At 45.6% G+C, this 22,897-nt stretch overlaps 1 pseudogene; it reads right to left on the bottom strand.

Annotated features, from left to right (window-relative positions):
* Window positions 1-3,462: 3,462 nt before the first annotated feature.
* Window positions 3,463-22,897, bottom strand: part of LOC144604272 (sodium/myo-inositol cotransporter 2-like) — a 79,586-nt pseudogene continuing 60,151 nt past the window's right edge.

Raw genomic sequence — 22,897 nt, 5'->3', positions numbered from 1 at the left:
CGGTTACGGACTTCATTGCCACAATAGCCGATACCATCATCCCCACAGTAAGGGTCAGTATCTTCCCTAACCAAAAACCCTGGGTGGACAGGTCTATTCGCGTGGCCTTGAATGCTCGCACCGCTGCTTACAACTCCGGCCTGGCATCCGGCAATATGGACGACTACAAGGGAGAGTCCTACCGACTGCGAAGGGCAGTGAAGGATGCAAAAAAGAGGTACCGGGACAAGATGGAGTCACAGATGGAGCAGCAGGACACCAGGCGCCTTTGGCAGGGGCTACGGACTATAACTAGCTACAGGTCCAGCACCCCCTCAACCGGAAGTGCCGGCTCCTCCTTAGCTGATGACCTGAACTCTTTTTACGCACGGTTTGAGACGGGTAACACCACCAGCTCGCCGTCTAAAAACAGCACCGAAGGGGCGCTGGCTAGCGAGGCTGGAGGGGGATCCACCGCTGGGGATGTGCACACATTCTCGGTGTCCGAGCATGAGGTGAGGTGGGCTCTGACGCGTGTGAACACGAGGAAAGCTGGAGGCCCAGATGGTATATCTGGGCGAGTACTAAAGTCTTGTGCTACTCAGCTTGCTCCAGTGCTCACCACAATATTCAACCTCTCCTTGGCAAAGTCCGTGGTCCCTGCATGCTTCAAAAGATCCATCATTGTACCGGTGCCAAAGAATGCCTCTCCAGCGTGTTTAAATGACTACCGACCGGTGGCCCTCACCTCGGTTGTCATGAAATGCTTGGAGAGGCTAGTCAAGAAGCACATCTGCGCCCTCCTTCCTCGCAACATGGACCCACTACAGTTCGCATACCGTCCGAACAGGTCCACGGATGATGCGGTCTCCCAGGTTCTACACACCGCTCTCTCTCATCTGGACAGCCAGGGGGGCTATGTGAGGATGCTGTTCATTGACTTTAGTTCAGCATTCAACACAATAGTCCCCAGCAGACTGGTTGAGAAGCTGCTGGAACTGGGGCTTAGCACCCCTCTGTGTGCCTGGGTCCTGGACTTTCTCACTGCCAGGCCCCAAGTGGTCAGGATGGGGGAACACACATCTAGCTCCCTCACCCTGAACATAGGATCCCCCCAGGGCTGCGTCCTTAGCCCCCTACTGTACTCCCTGTACACACATGACTGTAGGGCCAGGTTCAGCTCAAACTCCATCATCAAATTTGCTGATGACACTGTGGTGGTGGGCCGGATCTCCAACAACGATGAGAAGGCCTACCGGGAGGAGGTGGCTGATCTGGCACTCTGGTGTCAGGACAATAGCCTCCTCTTGAATGTCACTAAAACAAAGGAGCTGATTGTGGACTTCAGAAGGGCTAAACATCCAAGGACGTACACGCCACTGGAGATAAATGGGTCTATTGTGGATAGGGTGAGCAGTTTCAAATACTTGGGAGTCCTCATCGCAGAGGATCTGACGTGGGCAACGCACATTGCCGCACTGGTGGGTAAGGCTAAGCAGCGCCTTTACCACCTTAGACAACTGAGGAAATTCAGAGTGTCGCTGAGGATCCTTCATTGCTTCTATTCTGGGGCTGTAGAGAGCATCCTGTCCGGCAACATTACAGTCTGGTTTGGGAACAGCTCTGCCCAGGACAGGATGGCCCTGCAGAGAGTAGTGCGTTCGGCAGAACGCACCATGGGAACTACTCGTCCCCCTGCAGGACCTATACATCAGGAGGTGCAGATCCAGAGCAAGCAAGATCATGAGGGACCCCTGCCACCCCAGTAACGGACTGTTCCAGATGCTACGGTCAGGCAAACGCCTCCGCTGTCACGCTGTGAAAACGGAGAGGATGAGACGGAGCTTCTTCCCACAGGCCATCAGGACTGTCAACTTTGATAACCCCAGAGACTAAATTTTTGTCGACACTTTTTGTGCTATGTTTAGTAACTTATTAACTTTATTTATATGCTGTAACTGTAATTCTTTTTGTGCACAACCCGCAGGCATTGCCACTTTCATTTCACTGCACATCGAGTATGTGTATGTGACAAATAAATTTGACTTGACTTGACTGCTGGTGGCGCCACCCGGTGTGTGGATAAAGAGTTAAGTTTAGTTTAGTTTAGTTTGGAGATACTGCGTGAAAACAGGATTTTCGGCCCACAGAGTCCATGCTGACTAGTTGGTGACTCCAGCGACAGAAAGTGGAAATCAGTTTACATTATTTAAATAAGAAAAACTCCAGATGCTGGAAATCCAAAAGAAAACCATAATGTGGGTGGATATTTAATAGGCCAGGCAACATTTTTGGAGAGAAAAAGTCTCATCAGAAGTGAAGGGTCTTTAACCTGAAATGTTAACTCTGTTTCTCCCTCCTGAGTGTTTCCAGCAATTTCTGTTTTCAAGTCATCTGAATGGTCTGCCATATATTTCCCTTAGGATTTATAATTACAGAGGCATCTTCAGAGTTAAATATTCAAAACTAAGCAATGCATTGGATATCTACATTGATTTTTCTTCTCTGTTGTAAGCAGTCCTCAGGGATGTAGGGTGATGCTTCTGCTCCAGTTTTCTGGGTTCTGAGGTGGGTGCCTTGGCTGATGTTGTAACTGGAGACTATTCCATAGATGGGGTGGAAGAGTGGGTTGTTTATGAGGTGGTGCACTGTTTATGCAGGGATTCTGTGTGCTCCCCAGTCACAGCTTCAAGGTTTTCAACGCCATCCTGAATGCATTATTATAGGAAGTTTGTGGAGGCTTCAGAGAGGGTGCAAAAGAGGTTCGCCAGATTGCTGCCTGGATTAGGGGGTATTAGCTACAAGGAGAGGTTGGACAAACTTGGATTCTTTTTTCCAGAATGCCGGAGGTTGAGGGGAGACCTGATAGGCGTATATAAAATTATGAAAGGCAAATATAGGAGAGGCAGTCAGAACCTATATTCCCTGGGTGAAAATGTCATAGGCTGGAGGGCATAGCTTTAAGGCAAGAGGAACAATATTTAAACTGGATCTGTAGGCCAATTTTTTAACACAGAGGGTGGTAGGTGCCTGGAACATGCAGCCAGAGGTTGGGTGGAGACAGATATGATAATGGCATTTAAGAGGCTTTCAGATAGGCACATAGATATGCAGGGAATGGAAGGGTATGGATCGTGTAGGTAGTTAAATTAGTTTATCTTGGCATTATGTTCGGCAGAAGCATCGAGGGCCAAAGGGCCTGTTCCTGTGCTGTACTTTTCTATGTTCTATGTTCTAAATTCATGAAGGCTCTTTGTTAAATCTTTATTTAACTTCGGCTGATAAAGAGAAAAAAAAATACACACATTTGAAAGAAACTATTAAACTTTACTAAACACTATATTATAATTCATCCTTCATTCATAACCTCAAGATAAGATAATATTTTTGGTATTACCTTTCTCCCTTTCTCCCAACATGAGATCAGTTGTATTGAGAGTTTCATGAAATATTACTTAATAAACATAAATTTGTTTTATTGTCTCAAGCAAAATAAGCATAAAGGAAGATTGTAGCACACATACAAATTACCAAATTAATATTAAGAAAGTAGCGCATGCGGCGACTCTCGTACAGTGAGGGAACAGCATTTTCTTCCTCCGTAACAGCAGTATCTTCCACACGTTTCACGTTCATCCCACAGAACCACATCAAAAGGCGCATTGGTTTTGACCACTGCTCAACTACTAGAGACAAAAATATTAGTGCATTTCTTGTGAAATTCTATTAATAAAGTTGCTTTCTGCCTATCAACACTCATTCCCTTCTCCACACCCCTCAGTTGGGCCGCTGAGAATTTGCTAAGGCATTGGTAACAGGAACCTTTGTGTTGCCTTCCCCAGCTCTCGGCTGGAACAGATTTCTGTATCCAAGTGAACCACCACCACCTTCCCCTCACATTGGCATTAGACCACAGTGATATTTAATTCCACTTGCTCAGCATAACACAGACACTTTAGCCCATTAGGTTCATGTAATCCTATCAGTCCCAATCACCCCCTCCTTATTTCCTTGTACCTCTGCAGTTTACTCTTATCCACACAAACCCTTTATCCACTTCCCTTTGATTCTTTCTGACACACTTAAGGGGGAATTAACAATTGGTAATTTACATGGCGGATTAACCTATCTGCACATCTTTATGATGTGGGAGAAAACCAGCATGTAAACTCGATGTAGACAGACATTCAGAGCCTATCAGGTTTCCCCCACCATTCAAAATTATATTAGCCAATCTGCCCCAGGTCTTATTTTCTTTTTAATGTAATTTAGTCTAACAACGTCCTACATACACGGACAATTTACAATTTTACCAAGCCAATTAACATACAAACCTGAGATAGACACAAAATGCTGGAATAATAGCGGGACAGGCAGCATCTCTGGAGAGAATGTCATCTCTGGAAAGGAATGAGATAAGGAATAAACACATTCCTTCTCTCCAGAGATGCTGCCTGTCCCACTAGCATTTTGTGTCTATCTTCGGTTTAAACCAGCATCTGCATTTCCTTCATAATAGCATACAAACCTGTACATGTTGGAGTGTGGGAGGAAACCGGAGCACCGGGAAAAAATCCTCACAGGTCACAGGGAGGATGTACAAACTCCGTGCAGACAGCACAATAGTCAGGATTGAACCCGGGTCTCTAATGCTGTAAGGCAGCAACTCTACCGCAGTGCCACAGTTCCGCCCATTCTACCATTTTATTCTGTTCTTCATCTCAATTCCCCAGTCTTTCAAAAATGTAACTACATCTTCCTTAAAAGTATTGAATGACGTATATAACAGTGATGTAATCCTAAGGCTTTATAAGGCACTGGTCAGACTGCATTTGGAGTACTGTGAGCAGTTTTGGGCCCCATATCTGAGGAAGGATGTGCTTGCATTGGATAGGGTCTAGAGGAGATTTACACAAATGATCCCAAGAATGATTGGGTTACCATATGAGTGTTCAGCGGTCTGGGCCTGTACTCACTGGAGGATGAAGGGGAACCTCATTGAAACTTACCGAATGGTGAAAGGCCTAGATAGAGTGGATGTGGGGAGGATGTTTCCACTAGTGGGAGAGTCTAGGACCACAGGCTCAGAATAAAAGGATGTACCTTTAGAAAGGAGATGAGGAATTTCTTTAGTCAGAGGTTGAGGGTGACCGTAGAATTCATTGCCACAGGCGGCTGTGGAGGCCGACAATGGGTCTTTTTAAGGTGGAGATTGACAGATTCTTGATTAGTGCAGGGGTCAGAGGTTGTGAGGAGAAGGCAGGAGAATGGGGTTTAGAGGGAAAGATAGATCAGCCTTGATTGAATGGTGGAGTAGACTTGATGGGCTAAATCAGGGGCCTCCAAACTTTTCAGCTTGAAGGCCACATTATATATTTGGCACATTTTTGTGGGCCGTAGGAAAAAATAAAGAACTATGAGTTTTATGAATTTAATGAACTCAAATAAGTTTAGACTAGGTTACGTTAGATTAGATTAGGAAAGATTAAACTAGGTTAGGTTAGATTAGGTTAGTTTACATTAGGTTTATATGGCAACAAATAAATAATGTTCAATTTATAAAAGGAGCTTGAAATATTGGAATATATATATACCGTAGGTATACAATTATTTATAAAACAGAAAAAATGCAGTGACCACCACTGGGGGAGAGAGAGAGGAGAGAGAGAGAGGGGTAGAGGAGAGAAAGTGGGGGGAAGAGAGAGTTGGGGGGGGAGAGAGAGTGGGGGGGAGAGAGAGTGGGGGGGAGAGAGAGAAAGTGGGGGGGAGAGAGAGAGAGGGGGGGAGAGAGAGTGGGGGGAGAGAGAGTGGGGGGGAGAGAGAGTGGAGAGAGAGAGTGGGGGACAGAGAGTGAGTGGGGGAGCGAAAGTGAGAGGGGGAGAGAGAGTGAGGGGGGAGAGAGAGTGAGGGGGAAGAGAGAGTGGGGGACGAGAGAGAGTGGGGGGAAGAGGGGGAGAATGGGGGGAAGAGGGGGGAGAGTGGGGGGAGAGAGAGGGGGAGAGAGAGAGTGGGGGAGAGGGAGGGGGGAGAGGGAGGAGGGGAGAGAGAGTGGGGGGGAGAGAGAGTGTGGGGGGGAGAGAGTGTGGGGGGGAGAGAGTGGGGGGGGAGAGAGAGTCAGGATAGATGGAGCAGCGGGTGAGAGCGGGACCGCGGGGAGGGGGAGGGTGTCAGAGGGTCCGGTGAAGGAGCGCCACCACTTGCGGGGGCTGTTCCCTCCCACTCTCTCCCTCTCTCTCCCACTCTCTCTCTCCCTCTCCCTCTCTCAGAGCCAGCGCCGTCTCCCTCTAATGCAGCGAAATAAGAGGGGGGGAAGTTTCACTTGTGTTTGTTCTTATTTCGCTGCATTAGAGGGAGACGGGGCCGGGGAAGAGTGGAGGAGCGGCGCAGATCTTGCTGGCGTTTGGGGAGAGGGAGAAGGGAGAGAGAGAGCAGCACCCGCTGACACCCTCCCTCTCCCCGCGCTCCCACTCTCACCCGGTGCTCCCTCTACCCCTCTCTCTCTCCCCCCCCCTCTCTCTCTCCCCAGGGTGAGCAGCAGCGGCGGCGAGGAGGGAAGTTTTCTTGGAAGTTTCCAAGTTTGTTATTTGCTAAGGGGCGCTGCGATCTCTTGCCTTGTCCCGGCTCTGGGTCAGTGGCGATCCGCTCTCCAGCGAACCTTCGCTGACAGCTTCTGCCTCCAGTCCCCACCGCCGAAGAGCTTGCTGTGGGCCGGATAAAATCCCGTGGCGGGTAGGATGTGGCCCGCGGGCTATAGTTTGGAGATCCCTGGGCTAAATGATCTAGTTCTCTTCTTATAACATGGTTAAATATTCTCTTTGATCTTCATTTATCTGGGCTCCAAACCCTAGGGCAGAGAATTCCAGAGATTCACACCATCTACGATAATAAATTCCTACGCACTTCATTCTTAAATAACCACACTCCCCATTACCTTCTCAAGTCAGTCAAAGTCAAAGTCAATTTTATTGTCAATCCTCAGCCAGTTTACACAGACAGAAAATCGAAATACCGTTTCCCACAATCCCGAGGAACAAAGTGCATAAAACTAAGTTAAAATTAAAAAGGCACAGCAAACAACAATCAACATAAAATATAAAATATAGTCACTTCAAATGCGTTAAAAAAAATTTTTTTTTTAAAGTGTCTGGTGCTGGATGTGCATGTGTGTGGGGTGTTAAAGTCCAGGTCCAATAGGGGCAGGGGAGAGAGGAGGAAGGGAGGGGAGAGAGTTCAGCACCCTGACAGCCTGGTGGAAAAAACTGTTCTTTAGTCGGGTGGTGCTTGACCTCAGGCTGCGAAACCTTCTCCCTGAAGGCAGGAGGGTGAAGAGGCTGTTGGAGGGGTGGGAGGGGTCACCCACAATGCTCAATGCTTTGCGGGTGAGGCGGGTGGTGTAAAGGACCAGGAGTGTTGGGAGTGAGGCGCCAGTGATCCTCTCAGCAGTGTTCACTATGCGCTGCAGGGTCTTGCGGCTGGAGGCTGTGCAGCTGCCGAACCACACAATGATGCAGCTGCTGAGGATGCTCTCGATGGCGCCTCGGTAAAAAGTGTACATGATGGGTGTGGGGGCTCCTGCTCTCTTCAGTTTGCGGAGGAAGTAGAGGCGCTGCTGGGCTTTCTTGGCGATGGACGTGATGTTGTTGCTCCAGGAGAGATCCTCGGTGATGTTCACCCCCAGGAATTTGGTGCTGCTCACCTGCTCCACAGCAGCACCACTGATGGTCAGTGGGTGGGGGTGTTGGGTGTGCGTTCTCCTGAAGTCGACAACAATCTCCTTTGTTTTCTCCACATTCAGGAAGAGATTGTTGTCTGTGCACCACGCGGCCAGCTGGTCCACCTCCTTCCTGTAGTGGGTCTCGTCGTTGTTGCTGATGAGACACACCACTGTTGTGTCATCCGCAAACTTGACGAAGTGACTGTCATGCCCAAAGTATACCAGCATGTTGATTTCCCAACACGAGAAAACAACACCTTGGACCTTGTCTACACGACCATCAAAGGAGCATACAAGGCTTCCCCCCTCCCCCACATCGGCCTCTCTGATCACCTCACCGTTCTGCTGAAACCGGCATACAGACCCCGGGTGAAAGTCACCAAACCGGTTTCAAAAGAGGTACGTGTGTGGTCAGAGGACAGCACAGCTGCACTCCAAAACTGCTTTGAGACTACAAACTGGGACATGTTCAAGCAGGCAGCAACATACAACAACACAACCAACATTCAGGAATACACAGAGACAGTTACAGGCTACATCACCAAATGCATTGATCTCATTCCAGATTCATCCATTGATAGAAACTGGTCAACCCCATACCTCCGAATCTTATACGTTTCAAAAAGATCAACCCTCATTCTTCCAGAGAATACAAAACTAAGTTCTTAAACTGTTCATAAGATCATTTTACTTTACTTTAGACTTCAGACATACAGCATGGAAACAGGCCCTTTGGCCCATCGAGTACATGTCGATTAGCGATCACCCTATACACTAACACTACAGGGCCTGTCCCAGTTAGGCGATTTTTAAGGCGACTGCCGGCTACTGTCAAAGTCGTAGCAGATCGCCAAAATTTTCTTTTACCCTACAATAATGACCACGACAATGCCGAGTCAGGTCGATACAAGTTACTTTTTTGTGAAACTAGTACCTGGCTAAGAGATTACACCGTCTTCGTAACTGTGCCCTTAAAGTACACACTGGGGACAATTTTACAAATTTAATCAACCTGTACGTCTTTGGAGTGCGGGAGGAAACCGGAGCACCCGGAGAAAACCTATTCTGTCACAGGGAGAATGCACAAACTCCGTACAGACAGTCCCATAGTCAGGATCGAACTCAGGTCCCTGGCACTGCAAGGCAGCAGCTCTACTGCTGCACCACTGTGCTGGACTGATAAGTGGAGTTGTTGACAGTGTTGGGAGTAGTCTCAGGCTATAGGGTGCTACTTGCAGAATCTGAATCATAACGTCATATAGCATCGAACCAGACTCTTCAGCCCAAATCGTCCATGCCAACCAAAAGGCCCCATTTAAGATAGCCCCATTTGTCTGCATTTGTCAATACTTCCCTCCAAAACTTCCCATACATGTATCTTTCCAACTGCTTTTTAAATGTTATTGTACCTGCCTCAACTACATCCTGAGGCAGCATGTTCCATATACCCACTGTGAAAAACCTAACTCCTTAGGTTCTTATTAAATCTTTCCATTGTCATCTTACACTTATGCCCTCAAGTCCTTGATTATCCTACACTGGGAAAAAGACAATGCGCATTCACCCACCTGATGATTGCGTATTCTCTATTAAATATATTTGTACACCTCTATTTGTCTAGCTCCATTTTGTATATCTCTACTCCTCAGACTCCAGTGCTGCAAGGAATAAAGTCCAAGCCTGCCCAATCTCTCCCTGTGGCTCAGGCCCTCGAGCTTGGCATACCTCATAAATCACTCTGCACTCTTTCCTGCATTCCTTCCTGTAGTAGGGTGACTGAAACGGAACACAAAACTCCAAGCACGGACTCACCATGTACAACTGCAACATGACATCTCAACTTCCTTAATCAGTTCACTGACTGATGAAGGCTAACATGTCAAATGCCTTCTTCATTATCCTTTCTACCTGTGACTCCACTTTCAAAGAACAATGCAGTTGTTCTCCCAGATTCCTCCGCTCTACAACATTCCCAAGGCCCTTACCACTCTTACATTTGCTGACTTTCCCCTTACATTTGACCTTGCAAAGTACAACACCTCACAGTTTAATGCTCGGATTAAACTCCATCTCGCATTTCTCTGACCATTTCTGTAACTGACCCATGCTACGCTGTACACTGTTGCCCTTCCCAACTTCCTAAGCGTAGATCAAGTTTGCCTTCTCTCATGTAGGACCCTCTACATATTGCCTGATGAAACTGCAGGACCCTCTACATATTGCCTGAACACATTCAACAAAACCTTTTGCACTATAACAGTCCCAATCTACATTGGGAAAGTTAAAATCTCCTACCATGACAACCCTATTAGTCTTGCAACTGCCTGTAATCTCCTGGCATATTTGGTCTTCTAATTCCCATGGACTATTTGGGGGCCTGCAGTACACTCCCCATCAAGGCAATCTTCCCATTTTTATTTCTCAGCTCCACCCATACAGCCTCACTGGACAAACCATCAGTAAAGTCATCTCTGACTACTGCCGTGACATTCTCCTTAATCAATAAAGCAATACCCCCTCTTCTTTTACCCCCACTTCTATCTTTCTTATAGCTTCTGTACCCTGGAACACTGGAATCCATCTCTTAAGTCAGATTTCTGTAATGTCTACAACATCCTATCCACACCCTGAGTTCATCCATCTTACCAATCAGGCATCTCACATGAAAATAAATGCAATTCAATCCAACAGGCCTCCCTCACTCCATACCACGCCTTTGACACCATAAATCACTCCATTCTCCTCACCCGACTTGAAACCTCCCTTAACATCACCGGCACAGCCCTATCCTGGTTCAAATCTTACCTCTCTGACAGACACCAGTTCATCTCCATTAACAACTGTAAATCCCCCACCGCTCCCCTCCCCCAAGGTGTCCCCCAAGGCTCAGTCCTTGGCCCCCTCCTCTTCATCCTCTACCTGTTCCCCCTTGGTCAATTAATCCGCCGTCATGGTCTCAACTTCCACTGCTTCGCCGATGATATCCAGCTCCTCATCTCCACCAAGTCAATCTCCCCCACCACACACTCTACACTGACAAACTGCATCACTGAAATAAAATCTTGGCTTCAATCAAACTTCCTCAAACTCAATTGCAACAAATCTGAAATCAAAATCATTGGTCCAAAAACGCTCACCAAATCCACCCAAAACTTCATCCTCAACATTGATGGTCTCCCAGTATCCACCTCACCTCACATCCGGAATCTTGGAATCATCCTTGATCAAACCCTCTCCTTCGACAAACACATCACAAAGACAGCCTTCTTCCACCTCAAAAACATTGCCCGTCTCCGTCCATCCCTCTCCTCCACAGCTGCAGAAACCCTCATCCACGCCTTCATCACCTCCCGTCTGGACTACTGAAACAGCCTCCTCTATGGCGCACCCTCAAAAATCATCAATAAACTTCAATACATTCAAAACTCCGCTGCCCGTCTACTCACACACACCTCGATCCGTGACCATATCACCCCCGTCCTTTATAAACTCCCCTGGCTCCCTATCCCCCAGAGAATCCAGTACAAAATCCTCCTCATAACCTACAAAGCCCTCCATAACCTGGCCCCATCCTACCTGACCGACCTCCTCCACAGGCACACTCCCACCTGCACCCTCCGCTCTGCCGCTGCCAATCTCCTATCCCCCCACATCCGGACCAAACTCAGATCCTGGGGGGACAGGGCTTTCTCCATCGCTGCTCCCACCCTATGGAACTCACTACCCCAAACCGTTAGAGACTCCTCCACACTCACCACATTCAAAACATCACTGAAGTCTCACCTGTTCAGTACTGCCTTCAACCACTGAAAGTCACCTCACCTTCTGTCTCCTTTCTCTGTTCATTTATTTATTTACTTATTTATCTATTTATTCATTTCCCTTTGTTCTCAAAATCTCTGTAAAGCGTCTTTGAGTATATGAAAAGCGCTATATAAATAAAATGCATTATTATTATTATTATTACCTATTCTGTCCACGAAACTTTTTTTCATCACCACCCATACCGACTTCCAGTCTCTCACCTGCCTCAGTCCTATATTGGATTCCCCCCTCCCCCCCCCCCCCCCTCTGGTTTAAATCTGGTTTAAACCCACCCGTTTAACACTAGCAAAACTTCTGGGATACTGGTTCTCCATTTATCCCCCCCCCTCCTTCCAGCAACTTAATGATCTGGATCAGCATTCCATGGAGGACTTTATCAAACAGCTTACTAATATCAATGCAGACAACATCCACTGCCCGTCCCTCATCAACCACGTTCATCACCTCCTCAAAATGTCCTCCATACAAAACCATGCAGACTGTCCCTAATTAACCCATTCTCTTCCAACTAGGAGTAAATCCTACCCCAAAGAATCCTCTCCAATAATTTCCCTACCACTCCATGTGAGACTCATCACCTATGAATCCCTGTATTCTCAATAACTCCAGTCATAAATAAAAGCACATTAGCTACTTTCCAGTTTTCCGCGACCTTGCCTTTGACAAGCAAACATGCTGAAATATAAACAGGAAATGCTGAAAAATGCTGAATTACCTAAAGTTTGATTGAAAAGTTGGTATTCCTGGAAGATATAACTCTCCCTTTCTTTCTGTTTGTAACAGAACTGGCCATTTCTACCTGTCACCATACTGGCTCAGTTTTTCTATTATTATTGTCTTCCATGCTGGTAATATCCTACAGCTTTGGCATTCGCTTACATTGTCATAGAGTCATAGGGTCATACAGCGCGAAAACAAGCCCTAAGGCCCAACTTGCCCACGCCGCCAACATGCCACATCTACACTAGACCCACCTGCCTGCATTTAGCTCATATCCCTCTAAACCTATCCTATCCATGTACCTGTCTAAATGTTTCTTAAATGTTGCGATAGTACCTGCCTCAACTACCTGCTCCGTCAACTCATTCCATACACCCACCACCCTTTATATTAAAAAGTTACCCCTCAGGTTGCTATTAACTCTTTCCTCCCACAACTTAAACCTATGTCCTCTGGTTCTCGATTGGGCAAAAGACTCTGTGCATTTACCTGATCTGGTTCTCGATTTGGGCAAAAGACTCTGTGCATTTACCTGATCTATTCCTCTCATGATTTTGCATATCTCTATAAGATTACCCCTTATCCCCCTATGCTCCAAGGAATAAAGTCCTACCTGCTCAACCTCTCCCTATAGCTCAGGATCTCGAATCCTGGCAACATGCTCGTAAAATCTCTCTGCACCCTTTCCAACTTGACAATATCTTTCCTCTAATATGGTGAGTAAAACTGAACACAATATTCTAAACGTGGCCTTATCAACGTCTTATATAATTGCGGCATTACCTCCTAATTTCTATACTCAATACTCTTGAAGGCCAATGTGCCAAAAACATTACTGCCAAAAACAGTGGTAGAGTTGCTGCTTTACAGCGAATGCAGCGCCGGAGACTCAAGTTCGATCCTGACTACGGGTGCTGCACTGTAAGGAGTTTGTACGTTCTCCCCGTGACCTGCGTGGGTTTTCTCCGAGATCTTCGGTTTCCTCCCACACTCCAAAGACGTACAGGTATGTAGGTTAATTGGCTGGGTAAATGTTAAAAAAAAAAATTTTTAATTAAAAAAAAATTGTCCCTAGTGGGTGTAGGATAGTGTTAATGTACGGGGATCGTTGGGCGGCACGGACTTGGTGGGCCGAAAAGGCCTGTTTCCGGCTGTATATATATGATATGATATGATATGATATTCTACCTGTGACGCCACTTTCAAGGAATTGTGCACCTGCACGCCTGGATCCCGCAGCTCTACAGTACTCCCCAGAGCCACACCATTCACTGTGTAGGTCCGACCCATGTTAGACCTTCCAAAATGCACCACCTTCGAGCCAGCATCGCCATTCAATGTGATCATGGCTGATCATTCTCAATCAGTACCCTGTTCCTGCCTTCTCCCCATACCCCTGACGCCGCTATCCTTAAGAGCTCTATCTAGCTCTCTCTTGAATGCATTTAGAGAATTGGCCTCCACTGCCTTCTGAGGCAGAGAATTCCACAGATTCACAACTCTCTGACTGAAAAAGTTTTCCTCATCTCAGTTCTAAATGGCCTACCCCTTATTCTTAAACTGTGGCCCCTAATAATTTTGTTCCATGTTGCTATGTAGGAAGCTTTGGATATCCCAAAAAGTGTCTGTGTGAAATTCCGCAACTTGATGAAATATAGTTGTCCCATTCACTCTCACAAAATCTTGCAAAATTTTCTACCCTTGTCCAAGAGCTTTTAGACGATATTGTTATGGGATGTGTTTACTGTTGGGTTTACTTTCAGATGTACTATCAATACCAGTCAGCTCAAGGATTGCCATTCTTTATTCTTCTGAAGATTAGTTATTTGATGGATATGTACGTTGTGGGGATGGAGTTAATGAGATTATTGGTCCTGCACAACCGCCGCGGCCCAAGGACTCACTCACTGCGGACTGAGGATGGAGGACCCACCCGGTAGGCCCGGCTCACCCACCAAGGACTGAGAATGGAGGGCCCGCCCAGTAGGCCCGACTCACCCACCAAGGACCGAGAATGGAGGGCCGCCCAGTAGGCCCGACTCACCCACCAAGGACCGAGAATGGAGGGCCCGCCCAGTAGGCCCGACTCACCCACCAAGGACCGAGAATGGAGGGCCCGCCAAGTAGGTCCGGCTCACCCACCAAGGATCGAGAATGGAGGGCCCGCCCAGTAGGTCCGGCTCACCCACCAAGGACCGAGAATGGAGGGCCCGCCCAGTAGGTCCGGCTCACCCACCAAGGACTGAGAATGGAGGGCCCGCCCAGTAGGCCCGACTCACCCACCGAGGACCGAGAATGGAGGGCCCGCCCAGTAGGCCCGACTCACCCACCGAGGACCGAGAATGGAGGGCCCGCCCAGTAGGCCCGACTCACCCACCGAGGACCGAGAATGGAGGCCCGCCTGGACTGAGGCCACATGGCCACATAACAAAATATCATTGTTATGTGAGTAATATGGTGAATTCAGTATGCGGATTACCTGTCCTCGTGCTGACTTCTTCTTGGGTGATCTCTTCTGGTGTGGGTTCTTCTGGTGGTTCACTTGTGTCTTCAGTCGTTACAATATTTTCTTCCGATTCTTTCTTTGGCGATTTGTCAAAGAGTGTGAACCAGGTCAACTGCCTGAGCTGGGAAAGAAGAAGAAGGAGTAGAAGAAAGCAGAGCTGTTTGAGGGGAGCAGTGAGAAAAAATGTTTATCAACGATTTAAATCAAGATCCTTCTCAATGCTTTAGATTTTATGAAAGGGATGACCCAAATGCATGTTCGCAATGCTTGAATGGCGCAATGCTTGAATGTAAATACCGTGTACAATAACTAGAACTATTCAAATTGGGAGACGCAGCAATCTGCATTGTTCCCTCACCTGTTCTGGTCGCGGGGCTGGACCGAGGTAACTCATGACCACCATCACAATCAGAGAGAGGAGACCGAGGATGAGAGCAAAATGCAAGAAATGAACTTTGCTAGTAACTAATGGCCGTGTGTCTGCTCCTCCACATGGCGGTGGACTGTAGACAAAATCCAAAATCAATCGAATAAACCCAACGACAAATCCGGCAGCAAGGCTCCAAAATGCACCCTGTGCACACAAACAGTCATATGTTACATAGATTACATTGAAATAATAATCACATGTAAACTAGTTCAGGTGATTGAAATGTGATGAACAAGCAGCCTCCTTAGACCTCTTCCTCACACCAGGAGTGTGCAGCTGTGATCCTTCCTGAATAAGCATTGTTCTCCATTATCAAGAATATATTTCCATTGGCAGGGACAAAATTGGCCCATGGCACTCTCTAATTTAACAGGAAAACTGTTTACTTTGTATTTGTTGTTAGGGAGAAGAGATGCAAAATAGTCAAAAGGATGAAAAGTAGTCAAAAGACTCCCTTTTAACTTTACATTTCACTTCTTATCTCTCTTTAACTGACACCCCCATTGCCTCCTTTACATCTCTAACCATTGTCCAACCATCTGCCAATTAATACCCCCCTTCACCTGTATCCATCTATCACTTGCCTGGCTTTGTCCCACCTCCCATCTCATTTCTAGTTTACTCCCCCCTATTACTACAATCAGTCTGAGGAACAGTCCCAACCCGGAACATAAATTATCCATTCTCTCCGGAGATGCTGCTTGATCCGGAGTTACTCCAGCACTTCATGATTTACTGAAAATATTCCAGATTGTGCAGATTTCCCTTGTGTAAATGACTTGAACTCATCAATGGAACAAATCCAGTGGACCTTAATCCAAAGATGTATAAATGCCAATCTGAGTATTAATTAAAAATAAGGTAAAATCAAACCCAGCTGCAGAATTGAAAGTTATAACCCAGAATATAATGTAAAATGAAACATAATTAAAATTGAACTTTGAGCAGTTCTCAGTGGAATTTATCAATCCTCTTATTTAGTTCCAATGCAAAGATAACAGGATTATGGTAGTGGAATTAGCATCTCCACCAATTCACTTTTATTGGGCTCAGCTAACTCACAATGCACTGGAGTTACTGAGGCAACATACTAGGCACTCTAATTCATCTCCATGTTGAATTTAGCAATATAAAATGTAGAAAAAATCTTAAGTAAACTACTCACTTTCTCATTAGCTCGTTTCCAAAAGCAGCCACACACAAAGACCACTGCAATTGGTGGGGTTAGGTAGGAGGTAATGGATTGGATGTACATAAAGAGTTGGCCACCTTGGCTTGCTTGCACCAGAGGAATCCACAAAACAGACACCACCACGAGGATCAGCACAAATATCCTGAAACAAAGAGAGATCGTGTTTAACAGCATCAGTGTTAATTTTGAGTCTTATCATTGTACTGGTCCTCCTTGTGAGCACGGAGAACTCTGTTTTACATGAATTATTTGACTTTTCTCATGATCAGTTTTCAATAGAAAGGCACCATTGACCAAAATAGCCAATGTTGCATTTTCTTACCTGCCAACAACCATGAGCTCCCACTCAGAGCTGTGGGACCGGAGGTGATGCCAGATGTCCATCGTAAATAATGTACTTGCACTGTTGAAGATTGAAGTCAGGGAGGACATGAGAGCAGCAATCATTACTGCAATTATTAGGCCCCGTGGTCCTGCAGTGGGAGAATGAGAACAGGAATGGGTTCAAGCTTTGTACTAAAGCCAGCGTCCTGTGCCATCCTGAGGAGTGATTAATGGGATACTTTTAAATCCTCTAAACAAAATGAATCAGGGACAAATACTTCCTGTCCCTTCCTCCATATTATCACAAACTTCCATTCTCTAAAACAAAAATAGAACTAGAGGTAGATCATTTAGCCCTTTGCATCTGGTTCGCCATTTAATATGATTGTTGCTGATTATTTATTAAAACACTACTTTCCTGCACAAACTGCCATTTCCCTAAATTCTCTTAACATCTAAACATATATCAACTTCTGTGTTAAATATTCTTAGTCACTGAGCCCCCACTTATCTCTTGGGTAGAGGTTTCCAAAAATCAACCACCTCTGGTTGAAGGGTGTATCTTATATGGCTGTCTCTTTATTTGGACCCCTGATTCTACACACTTATCACACCAGGGAAAACATCCTCTCAAAGCAAAGGAAAGCAAGTGAGTGTGCAAAATATGATAAATGGTATATTAATTGGGGAAATAATCAAAATGCATATTATCTAAATAATGAGGGATGACAAAACTCTGAGATATCGAGAGATATGGGTTTCCTGATGAATGATTTGCAAGCAGGTTGTCTCAGATTACAACAGGATCTAGATCAACTGGCAAACTGAGAAAAGGAATGGTGCATGGAATGTGAAATGCTTCATTTTCGAAAGTAAAATACAGCAGGACATACACAGCAAATAACAGGCTTTGGGGGATGTTGTAGAACAGAGAGACTGAGGGGTACAAGTACAGAGTTTCTTAAAAGTGACATGGTGATGAAGGAAATGTAAGGCTCACGTGTCTTCATTGCTCAGGGAATTGAGGACAATTGTTGGGACATTATGTTACATCTGTAAAAGACATTGGATGTAGAGATGATGTTTTAACTTGTGAGTGAATCTTGAACCAGGGATCCCCATTTAACAATAAGTCACTCATCTGATAAATCAAGTGATTTTTTTTTTCTCAGGTAACTTTTGGAACTCTCTTCTTCAAAGGACAACGGTGGCAGAAATGGTGAAAATCAAAATATTTTATGGCAAATGTAGATGAATAAGTAATTTGCAAAGGTTACTGTTAGTAAGCAGGAATGCAGAGACGAGGTTATAAATATATCAGTCAGAATTCAATCAAAGAGTGGAAGTGGTTTAAAAAGCCAAGTAGCCGCCTTCTCCGTGTTGGTATACCTATAAATAACTACTTACCCAGTTAAGCACCATTGGAATTTTGCATGCCTCAATTAAATAATCTCCCATTCTTCTGAACTCCGGAGAGTACATAGAAACATAGGAAATAGGTGCAGGAGTAGGCCATTCGGCCCTTCGAGCCTGCACCGCCATTCAATATGATCATGGCTGATCATCCAACTCAGTATCCCGTACCTGCCTTCTCTCCATACCCCCTGATCCCTTTAGCCACAAGGGCAACATCTAACTCCCTCTTAAATATAGCCAATGAACTGGCCTCAACTACCTTCTGTGGCAGAGAATTCCACAGATTCACCACTCTCTGTGTGAAAATAAACGTTCTCATCTCGGTCCTAAAAGACTTCCCCCTTATCCTTAAACTGTGACCCCTTGTTCTGGACTTCCCCAACATCGGGAACAATCTTCCTGCATCTAGCCTGTCCAACCCCTTAAGCATTTTGTAAGTTTCTATAAGATCCCCCCTCAATCTTCTAAATTCCAGCGAGTACAAGCCGAGTCTATCCAGTCTTTCTTCATATGAAAGTCCTGCTATCCCAGGAATCAATCTGGTGAACCTTCTCTGTATTCCCTCTATGGCAAGAATGTCTTTCCTCAGATTAGGAGACCAAAACTGTACGCAATACTCCAGGTGTGGTCTCACCAATGCCCTGTACAACTGCAGCAGAACCTCCCTGCTCCCATACTCAAATCCCCTCGCGATGAATGCCAACATACCATTCGCTTTCTTCACTGCCTGCTGCACCTGCATGCCTACTTTCAATGACTGGTGTACCACAACATCCAGGTCTCGTTGCATCTCCCCTTCTCCTAATCGGCCACCATTCAGGTAATAGTCTGCTTTCCTGTTCTTGCCACCAAAGTGGATAACCTCACATTTATCCACATTATACTGCATCTGCCATGCATTTGCCCACTCACCTAACCTATCCAAGTCACGTTGCAGCCTCCTAGCATCCTCCTCACAGCTAACACTGCCCCCCAGCTTTGTGTCATCTGCAAACTTGGAGATGTTGCATTCAATTCCCTCGTCCAAATCATAAATAGCTGGGGTCCCAGCACTGAGCCTTGCGGTACCCCACTAGTCACTGCCTGCCATTCTGAAAAGGACCCGTTTATTCCTACTCTTTGCTTCCTGTCTGCCAGCCAGTTCTCTATCCACATCAATACTGAACCCACAATACCGTGTGCTTTAAGTTTGCATACTAATCTCTTATGTGGGACCTTGTCGAAAGCCTTCTGGAAGTCCAGATATAACACATCCACTGGTTCACCCTTATCCACTCTACTAGTTAAAACCTCGAAAAATTCTATAAGATTCGTCAGACATGATTTACCTTTCATAAATCCATGCTGACTTTGTCCAATGATTTCACCACTTTCCAAATGTGCTGCTACATTTCTCATATGATAAAGTGCCATCCCCGGAATCAAACCTGCACTCACTGCTGCAAATACATCCATGTTGGAAGTTTGCTGTTACCAGAACCAGTAAAATGACAGGTCTTTCCCAATTCCAGGATCATTTTGGGTTTCAAGTGTTTCTGGTAAATTCTGTCTCGTTAACTGATACACATGACTTCCCAGGTTTGCGACCTTTGGATAGATCTGTGATTTCTCCTCCAGTTCTGCCCTGAGACACTCTAAATAAGATTTCTAGATGCAAGAGGCATTGGATGTCTATAGCTGTGGAGGACATCACAAGCTGAGAAAAGAAACTTATGAACCTATGAAGAGCATTTAGATCCCTTTCTATATTCTGTTTTATACTGATTAATGTTAGCCGAAGTTTGATCTGATATCCAGTAATCCCTTGTTATTACGGACCTTTTTATAATAGATTTCGGTTATAGTGGACCTACCGAACTTCACCCCCAAGGTGGGCTGCTGGCGCCACACTCAGCCCGCACCGCCTCCCTGGCTGCTTCCAGGCATGGCTGATGATGCTATTCCCGGCCTGCACTGCCTCCCTGGTCACTTCCATGCCAGGCAGCCGACCAACCCCAGCCTGCACTGCCTCCCTGGCTGCTTAAAGGCCAGACCTGCTGCCGCCACCACCGCTTCTTCAGCCATTTCCAGACTGCGCCTACCAATGCTGCCATCGCCACCGTCACTGCACTCCGACCACCTGCAGGCTGTGAGCAAAGACTCCACCGATCCTTGTCTCTCCTCCGGCCACCAGCTGGCCGGGGCCATCAACTAACCTGAATTCCAGGCCCAGTTCCAGAACGAGGGTCTGAAGAATGGTCTTGATCTGAAGCATCACCTATCCACGTTCTCCAAAGATGCTGCCTGCAATTCTGAGTTACTCCAGCACTTTATGTCCTTTTATGTATCAACCAGCACCTACAGTTTTTTGTATCTACTACTGAAACAATGATACTCTATTACTTGGTAATCCCTTACTTGGTTATATTGGACAATTGGCAATACAGACACAACCCCCCTCCCCCCTCCCATGGTCTGTTATAACAAATACGGAAATAGCTGTCTAGCTTTTTGTTGTCTTGGTCATTTAAGCTGCTGATGCAGATGAAAGCTGCATGATCACCAACTTTCTCCCCACAAGCTGCTGAAAAAGATATCTGACACATTGACTGGAGTTATGGAGGCACACAGCGCAGCAGCAGGCACTTTGACAAGTCACTTACCTCAGCAGTTGGATCCAGCCAATCAGAAAGTTGAAGCAGTGGATGGCAGTGTCACTACAACTCATTTCCAGCAGCAACTTAGCATGGGTAGTAATTTTTCATGCCTAATTTTATTATTTTCTTACAATGTACCTCCAGGGAGCAGTTCCATTACAAGCAGTGGATAAGCGATATCAGTGCACCCAACTGGATTGCCACAAACTCTACGACAGGTATCTTCATCTACACAAGCCACAAGATCTAAAAACAAGAATCATACCCTTTATGAACATCAAAATTGAATTTCTCAAAATGGCCCACATCCCATTCAACATTGCTCAAAAATGTTTTCAATATCACCTGATTTCTCTACTTCCACAGTTAATACAATGTAGAGACATTAACTGACTTTAACTGATAAATATCGAATAACTCTCCCCGTCCCTCCACCTCTCTCCTTCTCCCCTTATGCCCCTCCCCCTCCCACTCCCCCCTTCTTCTTCTTCTTCCTCTCTTCCTCTCACTTTCCCTTTCCCTCTCTTCCACTCAGTCCTCCTGTCCTCTTTCTCTCCCTTTTCCTCTATGTTTTCCTCCCCTTTTCCCTCTCTCTTTTCCTCTCACTTTCTCTTTTCCTCTCTCTTACCTTCGCCCAATCCCTCTTTCTCTTGCTCACTCCTCCCCCTTCCACGGTATCTTTATTTTTACGCTTCCTCCTCTAACGGTCAGTTGTTGGATGTTATGGCAACAACATCATTTCCACACTATCCCAGACTTTCTCTGTACTCTCGCCACGTCACCCCAGTTCTGCAGCATAACATGTGTTTGTTTTCTCACATTCCCAGTTCTGAAAAAGGCTCCTTGACCTGAAACATGAATCTTGTTTCTCTCCCCGTGGATGCTGTTTTACCGGCTGAATGATTCTGACATTTGCGATGGTTTACTTCTGACAGATATGTCTGGGTTGAACCATAATTTACAAAGTTCCTTCTTCGTGAAATGAAAGGAGTTATTCTTTTACACAGGCATTCGTCACACCTCACTGTTCATTTGTTCACTTGGAACAAATGCTGCAACTAGACATAATTCTGAACTTCTGCTTCTTTCTCATTTAAAACTGTGCTTCATTCCCACTCTGACCTCACTATTCCAGGCTTTCAACAACACTCTACTACAGATCCATGCTAGCTTGAAAGACGAGACCACATTTGGTCACAATTGCCTTTCTACCTTCCTGGCAATATTAAGTTCAGCAATTTCAATAATAATTCTGTTCTTCCCAATTTAACCTTTAGACCAATTTTTTGTTTCTTCACGTTCTTCTTCTACCACCTTTTTCTGCATTGCACAAGCAAACCATTTCTCAATATTGGAAGCAAAATATTGCAAATGCCGGAAGTGCTCATTATCTGTTGAAGATAATGTTGAGCCCAGTAGTCTATCTTATGTCTGTGGAAAGAGAGACTGACCTTTCATTATATTTTACCGTAACAGTGCAGGAGCCTGAAGATGAAAGGTCAGTGCAAAGGAAGTGGGGAGCCTGTAGACTTGAATGAAGGAGATCCACAAAGCTAGGCTAATCTCTAGGATTAGATGGGTTGTGCTATCATTAGCAGTGTGTTCTTTAGTTCAAAGGAATGTGGGGTGATCTTAGTGAAATATATAAAATCCTAAGGGAGCATAACATAGTCAATGTTGAGATGTTTTAGTAATGGGAAAGTCTCAAATGAGGGTCTACTGATATAATAATAGGGCGCAGATATTTAAAACCAGAAATAGCAGTCAGATGTGTGGGAACATCCTCTCAGTAGCTCTTCTGTAATTCTCTATCCTGAAGGTTTGGGACGCAGGATCATTGGAGATAGTTAAAGTGGATACAATTTTTAAAAGTTAGAGAATTGAGGGCCAAGGAGAACTTGGAACAGAAGAGTTGTTGAGGTCTGGTGCATGTCAGCCCTGGTCATATTGAATGGCGGGACAGGCTAGAGGGGCCGAGTTGCCTATGCGTATTCCTGTGTCTGAGGGCACTTTCAAACAGATGTATATTTATATTTTGCTTGAGAAACTTTCATGTACACACATAATAAATTCTGCTTCATCTAATCCCTTTGAATTACAACAATCCCAATCAATATCAGGAAAGATAAAATCACCTACTATTGCAACCCTATTA

The sequence above is a fragment of the Rhinoraja longicauda genome, chromosome 21 (genome assembly GCF_053455715.1).
Source record: "Rhinoraja longicauda isolate Sanriku21f chromosome 21, sRhiLon1.1, whole genome shotgun sequence".
NCBI lineage: Eukaryota > Metazoa > Chordata > Chondrichthyes > Rajiformes > Arhynchobatidae > Rhinoraja > Rhinoraja longicauda.
The sequence above is the reverse complement of the archived record's forward strand: the minus strand, read 5'-3'. Positions and strand labels throughout refer to the sequence as shown.